At 41.4% G+C, this 7,928-nt stretch overlaps 1 protein-coding gene across 1 annotated transcript in view; it reads right to left on the bottom strand.

Annotated features, from left to right (window-relative positions):
• gpr37a (G protein-coupled receptor 37a) overlaps positions 1 to 2,936 on the bottom strand; it is a 39,137-nt gene extending 36,201 nt beyond the window's left edge. Inside the window, exons 1-2 of the mRNA XM_032522935.1 lie at positions 2,554 to 2,936; positions 2,267 to 2,466 (exon numbers count right to left, since the gene is read on the bottom strand). The gene's annotated coding sequence lies outside the window, so the exon portion shown is untranslated. The remainder of the gene's footprint in view (positions 1 to 2,266; positions 2,467 to 2,553) is intronic.
• Positions 2,937 to 7,928: the final 4,992 nt, after the last annotated feature.

Here is a 7,928-nt window from a genome sequence, read left to right as displayed (position 1 = left end):
AAAAAAAAAAAAGTTTGTCTCCTATGTGTCATGTTGCTACTAAAATGGACAGATTTGACAACACTGATTGATATTTTCTAATGAAGTCTGGGTTATTCTAAAGACTACATTACCTGCCTTCAAAACTGTTGAATCCTCAAAAACAATGTACTCAGTAATAAGAAGCATTTGCACATTCCTCAAATGCCTGCCCGCTTATTTTAAAACTGTTATTGTCGGATCCTTGTCAGTGTTTCACACTGGCACAAATTACTGGGAAAAGTCATGCACTACTTATTAGTTGATGCAAGCTTTTCAAAATAAGGTGTTGTAAGGGTTTTATTTTTTTAAGATTTCAATTTTTTCAAAGTATCTCCGTCTGGTATGTTTTCATGGCTAAATTACGCATTAACTGTAGATTCACACTGGAAATAATTAAATGACGTTAACGTTGAGTATTAACATTTAAAAACTTGTGAATGCAGTGGTTTTAAACACCAAAGAAGAAAGGTTTTGCCTCAACTGTCTGTTGTGTATTTTTTTTTTTTCCCCCTCTCTGCAGACTGGATTGTTAAACAAACACATCTTTAATATAATAACAATTAAGTTTCCACTGGATTTGTCTTAAATCTTAAAAAATGGATTCTGTACTTAAGTAAAGTACCTCAAACTTGTACCTTTATTATACTTCATACATCACTACATGTTTTAAACAGCTGTAGTACTAAGTATACTGAGATGATCTGTAGATGAGGATTTGTTGTTTGTACATACTACGCGCGCGTGTGTGTCTGTCTGTCTGTCTGTCTGTCTGTCTGTCTGTCTGTCTGTCTGTCTGTCTGTCGCTGTCGGGTGTGTGTTGGTGGTGTGGGATGTGTGTGTGTGTGTGTGTGTGTGTGTGTGGGTGGTTGTCTGTGGCTTCTCTGCGGCTGTGTGTGTGTGTGTGTTGTGTGTGTGTGTGTGTGTGTGTGTGTGTGGTGTGTGTGTGTGTGTGTGTGTGTGTGTGTGTGCATATATATGCCCCCCTACTAAATTCTCCGATGAGGATTTGGACATGCAAGAAGACTTTGCTCAACAAGTTTTGTGTGTGTTGTAATCCATGTGGGATGGGCCAAATGTTTGGCATGACAGAGAGATGAATGAAACTAAAGTTATTAAAATTAAGATTTTACAAACAAAACATGATCAGTTCTTAAATATGATCTGTAGATTTGACTTAAACTCCAACAAGTACTTGTCAGATCTGCAGGGTAAATCCGACAGTAGCTAGACATCTGTCCAATCTGAGGACTATGGTTACCTGGTCCTCAGATCTCTGCAGGGAAATCCAGACAGCTAGCTAGACTATCTGTCCAATCTGAGGAATATGGTACCTGGTCCTCGATCTCTGCAGGGTAAATCCAGACAGCATGCTAGACTATATGTCCAATCTGAGGACTATGGTACCTGGTCCTCAGATCTCTGCAGGGGTAACCCGGACGCTAGTAGACTTTATCTGCCAATCTGGAGCCTATGGTTAACTGGTCCTCAGGTCTCTGCAGGGTGAATCCAGACAGCTAGCTAGACTATCTGTCCAATCTGAGTTTTCAGTTGTACGAGTAAAATTTACACGTTTCACCAAAACAAGTTGTCAGAAAGATTATTACCAAAAGACGACAAAGCGTCACTGGATTCAGTCCAACTTTGTTTGCTTGCACGAGGAGCCACTATGCTGCAGTGGGTACAGAAGATTGACTGAAGAGCAAACTCTGCAGTCGTCACTTCATACGTTGAAATCCCCCCCTCCTTTCTCCATGGTTACCATGTCCCAAACTGCTAAACCAGCTCAAAGCTCATTAAAAACTCTACCTGAAATGTGAAGAGAGTGAGACTTCAAGAATCTGGAGGGAGGAAGTCTACCCATGTTCTTTGAAGAGAAATGTGAATAATGTGCCCTTGGGTGCTTAAGACAAGGATGGCTTTTATAAGTGATACAAAGAAAGACACAATCAGTTTTAACAGTTACACTTTTCTAACACAAGATCACTACCAAGGCTATTTTCCAGCATCAGTGGGGCTCCGTGCGGAGCAGTGTTGCCCATGACGACTGGCAACGCAAGTCTAGGTCCACTGTGACCAACAAGGTAAATAATGTACTTTTTACTCCACTACATTTGTCTGACAGATTTAGTTCCTTTTCAGATTAGTTTTTAATTCCCTTCCTGTTTAGTGAAAACCACGTATCTCCACAATGTTTGTGATGAACTAAAGGATTTGAACTTTATTTACTTTGAAATGTATTATTCACCTCACTCTGGTTTGGGACTGCCGGCATTTCTCTCCTCCATGGACGTCCGTGTCCATCATCTCTCATCTGATAATCAGGGGGAAACCGGCAGAGAAACCTCCAGAGGACTGATGAGGACGAAGCTCTACCCAAGGTCTGCCACAGTTCCTACTTCCTCTCTGGAGAACAGCCGGCAGTAGGCTTCCTGCTCTGAAGGATGTCTATGAAAACATAAGAATATACAAATAAGTATATTAAAAATTCACATACAAAAAATGGTAATTTAGCCTTTGTTTTTTTATACTTACCGTGTGTGTTAGCCTTGTGCTCTATCTGTACATTTAAGGATCAGAAGTTTTTAATAAAGCGTGTCATGTTGTCAGTTGGCCAGCAGATGGAGCAGTGACACAACAGAAAAGTGCTCTGAGGGAAGAGGTTGTAATAAAAAGTAAGCACTTTATTGAAAAATACAGTCACATGTCAGTCAGAAAGTGTTTGATACATTTTTTGCAGCAACATTTTATGTTCATTTAGTCAATATTTATGTTTGTTTTACACAATAAATACAATAAAAAACCACAAAATGATGTGAAATACAAAATAACCATAACAAAAACAGGTAGAACAACTGTTTTCTTCTGCAGGACTCCTGAACGCTGCAGTTCCCCGATGGCCGTTTGAGCTGTGGGGGGGTTCAGGCGGGGTTGGCGTTGGACTGTGTGGAGAAGGGTTTGGTGACGGTGCTGTGGCAGATCTGGTAGCAGGTTTGGATCTGTCCCTCGTCGTCCTCTGCTCGGTACGATGTCAGACACAAATCCATCCACGGATGCTCACCTGACGTAAACACAACAACACATCTGAAACAAACTAACTGTGACGGAGAAACCGTGAATAGAACCGATGAAGATGAAGATGAACATGGTTAACAAGCATTTGACTTTTTCTACCGCTTCCAAAAAGACAGAAAACTCAAACTGGTGAATGTGTTAATCATGTACTGTATGTTGTTGTGTTTTGGAGCTGCAGCTGGACTAAAAAGTTTCACATTTCAAACTCTTAAATCCAGCTGTTTGGGGGTCTGAGGGATGTACCGGTGCTGCCCTCGGCTGGACAGAGGGCTTCCATTGTTTGTTGAATCCTGTTCTGAGCCTCCTGATTGGCTGCTACGTCCTCTGCCAACACGCCAAAGAACGCCTCCTGATTAGAAACACAAACAATCGTCATCTCTCGCCTCGCTACAATCCCCTTCAAGTGCTTTCATCAATTGATGTATTTTTACTTTGAGATGTTTGATTGTTTTCAGAACTCCACCCAACAATGGGAACATTTAAATTCCCTGTGCTGAAAAGTTCTGATGGATTTCATTCATCAAAACCGCATCAAAACTTTTGAACGCTGTCAGTGTAAAAATATCTACATATTTAAAAGGTTTGAGCCAGATAAAACAACTGTACATGAGGATCGATTCTCATTTCTCCATTTTAACAATATTTATGTGAGATAACACAATGTGAAAATTGTTACCTGGATAAAGTGCTTTATAAGTGACTGCACGTGTTGTTAAATTGGTAAAATAAATGTCGTTATATGCTTGTGTTTTGTCTATTTGAACGTGTTTTTTTAAGATGCAGTGAGTGCTGAGCTTTCAGGGCCAGCGAGTGACTGTTTCATTTTAAAACACTGACAGAGTTGATGTTAAAGGCCGACAATGAATATTTTTATTTACCATTATTCTGCCAATATATAATAATAATAATAAAAACGAGTTCAGAGTTCTTAAAAGGCTTGTTTTGTGCACTTATTTATTTACTGTTCCACAGGATAAAGAATAACCGTAAATCCTCAAAATCAAGGATGTCAAAGTAGGGACTGTGTGGTATTTTGCTTCTAAAGTTACTTAAACAATTAACCTATTATATTATAAGGGAAAAGTTGTCAATTAATGTTCAGATGATCGATTACTTAATTGATTACTCATTTCAACTCTAAATGACAATTTCAAACATTAGGTCCATTAAAAACGCCTTGCCTTGTTTCAACACTGCAGTTAGTCTCACCCTCACCTGGTGTATTGTGAAACTTTCTTTAAATTTAGATAACTTTATTAACCCTCAGAGAGGAAACTGGCTTGGATGCCCATGCACAGCGACAAATAAAAGACAAATCATACGTCACAGCAGACAACCTATATACAACATTCTGCAACTATAGTAATAAAACAAACTTTATAATACTTAATACTGCGTGTCATTTTGGTAACGGTTCGGACAGATAGTAATAAACTCAGATCTAATCTCCTCTGATCCGCCAGAGTCAGCAGAATTTTAAAAGTGCTCCGAGACTCACAGCGTCTCTCCACAGGAACACGTCCAGCGAGTCGGTGGCGTCCTGCAGCTGGAGCTTCATCAGCAGGATGAACTGCAGCAGCTGGACGCCCAGAGCTGCAGACCAGGAGAGACGAGCGAGATTAAAACACCGATTTATTCTTTCACGGAGAAAAGACCTGCGGCTAGAGCAGACCTGAGGTCAGCCAGGAGTCGTTAGGAGCTTTTACAAACCTGCTGAATCAGGACGAAGGACACGGAGACTGACATGATACTTTGTCTAAAGGTGTGAGCGGTTTAGTTGTTTGAAAACCAGGAAGACATTTTGCCTGAAGATGTTCTAGTACAGAAACTTTTCCTACTATTAAACTAGACATTTCTTTGCAAGTTAGACACTATGCGGGAGTTTCTTTGCAACTTTTGACCTGCTAGCCCCCCTCCGACACACCTGTCTCACGTTCTAGATGTGCAAAGTTTTTTTCTGTACTAAAATCGGGAAGACAACAGACGAGACATCACAGAACGAGAACACAGACGTTTTTTTTGTTGGAGTAAGACTATTGTCTAAAGAGGATGCAGTTGTGGCCAGTTTTAAAATGAAGGAGTATTTAAAGATGTTCGTGTTCTGATTGACCCAGCCCTCAACGACACCTGCCACCACCTCGTCGCCCAAGACGAGCGGAGTTTGACGCCAGTCACCCCCTGCACGGACACACAGCAACTCCACCCCAACTTAAATCCAGAGCCAGTGTCCTGCAGACAGTCCTACTTCTCCAGACAACCCAAGAAATAGCAAGGACCAACATCTGGAAAGAGGAATGGAACCAGCTTAACACACGAGCCCAGGACTGGATGGAGAGAGGAATCACCCCGACTGAATGTGTCGCCAGCGGGCACAACCGCCCATCGTTAACCTGGAAGACCTTCAGACAAAGCATTTATGAAAGCATGGAACCACCAGACAGAAGACACATGCAGCTGTGGAGCAGTACAGACAATGCCCCACCTAGTAGAGTGTGAACCCCCCCCCCCACGTTCAGCCCCCAGGACCTGGCTGAACCGACCCCATCAGCTGTTTCTGCGCCAGATATTGGCAGAACGACATCTGAAATATCAACGGACTCGAAGAAGAAGATGTCATTTATTTACTCATTTCTCAGAGCCTAATGTGACATCTTCAAATGACCAAAACCCAAAGAAGTCATATATACAGGAATTATGTAGAGTTGAATGAGGGGTGGAACATATTGAAGATATTGTTTGTAACTCTTTATGGGTATTTCCTGTTGTTTTTAGATTTTATTTTACTGTTATTTTTTTTGTTTGAAATAAAAAAAAGAAAGAAATTGAGTTTAATCAACAAGGCTGATTAATTCTCTGTTGATCAAAATCAAGTCTAGCTTATGCTTTCTATTATTTAAGCTGCATTATTTACTTTTTTGGCCACTTAACCGACGAAGCTAAAAACACAACAGCGACATTTTGAGTGTAAGCCGTTTCCTGTGTGTTTTCTCCACCTCCAGTTCAGAGATACAAACCAAACTCTCACTCCTCTCACCTTCTGCTACGATCTTCTCATCAATCGTTTCGACCCCTTCAGCACAAGGCTCCCTCACTGCAGCCTCGGAGCAATGCTTACACCTGCAGCACACACAGGAAACCAGAAAGAGATGGTATAAGAGAGAGACTGACATTAAAATGTGTGCTGTTTTTGAAGCAATTAACTGATTTTGATAATGGCCAAGTTGGCCTTTCAGGATTCTCACCCGTAGTACGTCTTCCTGCCTCTGAACAGGAAAGGTGCCGACAGGTCGAGCAGAGCGAGGTGGCCTGCCGATGACCTCACAGGCACGACGTTCTGGTAGCCGGCGGCGAGCCGACACGTTTCCTCCAGAGTCGAACCTGCAACACACCAGAACCTCTGTCATCAGAGGGCAAGACCCGCATTGCCAGACCTTCCTCCACAGCGCTGGGGAGGAGGGATGGAGGAAAACGTGCTCTGGTTTATCGGCAATTCTTTAAACTAATCACAATCGTCTTGGACGGCGCTAAGCACCGGACGGAGCCACGGTGCCGCTGCTTGGGAAGGAACTTGTTTTGGTGGAACGTGCACGTTCAAAAGTTATTTTAGAAACCAACACTGAATATTTAAGCATGTATGTTTTCCGATTCCTGTGAAAAAGCAGAGCATATAAATTACATTCTGATGAAAAATCTGATTGACCTGGTTTGCAAGTTATTTTTTCATAAAAACTAAGATTTTTGATGTTGCTGCGAAATCTTTAAGAGTTATGTGAAACAAATTATCAAAATTGGGTTTTAGTAAATATATAGACCTAAAAGCTCAGCTGAAATGACAAAAAAAAAAAAAAAAGCGTAAGGTGACGGACATTCGGCGGAATTTCCAACGGTCCATGAACAATCCCGGAAATGAACCGTGGTCGATATAGACTACCGGAGGACTCTAGGATGAACACCTGACTTTGTGTTTTTGTGTGATTTGATGGCAGCAGGACTAAACCTTTCATTCTCCTGGATGACGAAAGATGTTTTCCCTTCAAATGTGTTCAAAGTTTTAATGTAAATTCCTAATTTAAAAAAAAAAACGAGGAGAATGAAAACTGGTGGTTAAGTTCATTACCCATGAGGAAGATGAGCTCTTTGCTTTTGTTCTCAGACATGAGCTGGGTGGACATGTGAACAGTCAGTGTTCGTTTGGGGGATCCTGAGGACTCTCCAGGGACATCGACCCGCCCAGAGAGCGCCCACGGCGGGGGACTGCAGGGTCCAGAGTCCTTGGACGCCTCAGAGAAGAGACCTGAGACATGTTCATCATCTGGGACCTCCTGCCTGAGATCACACGGAGATCAGATGTGTCATTTTATTACATTTAATATTCTTTTTCGGTTATCCATCAAGCTAAATTTACTTTCAAACCAAAAACAACTGTTATTAAGATTGTTGACCCATTACATTTTTGCTATTAAGGTTTTTGTAAAACATATACAACCTAACTTTTCAGGGTTAAATATAAACCTCAATTATCAAATTCCTTTTTACAACTTCGGATCATAACAATATTCAGTTGAATCGCATTTAAGTTTTCAAGTTTTAAAAAATAAATTCAGGTTTGCCAACTTAAAACACATTAAAATGCCTAATGCCACAAATGTCTACATTTGTATACCTGGGTAGGAACTGAAAAACAACCTAAAACCTCAAAACAACAAAGGAAAACCAATAAAACTCGGGTTAGCTCAGTTGGTAGAGCGGGCGCACATATATAGAGGTTTGACGCAGTGGCCGTGGGCTCAATTCCGACCCGCAACCTTCACTGCATGTCATCCACCCCCCCCCCC

Source organism: Etheostoma spectabile, chromosome 8 (assembly GCF_008692095.1).
Source record: "Etheostoma spectabile isolate EspeVRDwgs_2016 chromosome 8, UIUC_Espe_1.0, whole genome shotgun sequence".
Taxonomy (NCBI): Eukaryota; Metazoa; Chordata; class Actinopteri; order Perciformes; family Percidae; genus Etheostoma; species Etheostoma spectabile.
This window is presented reverse-complemented; position numbering and strand designations above follow the sequence as displayed.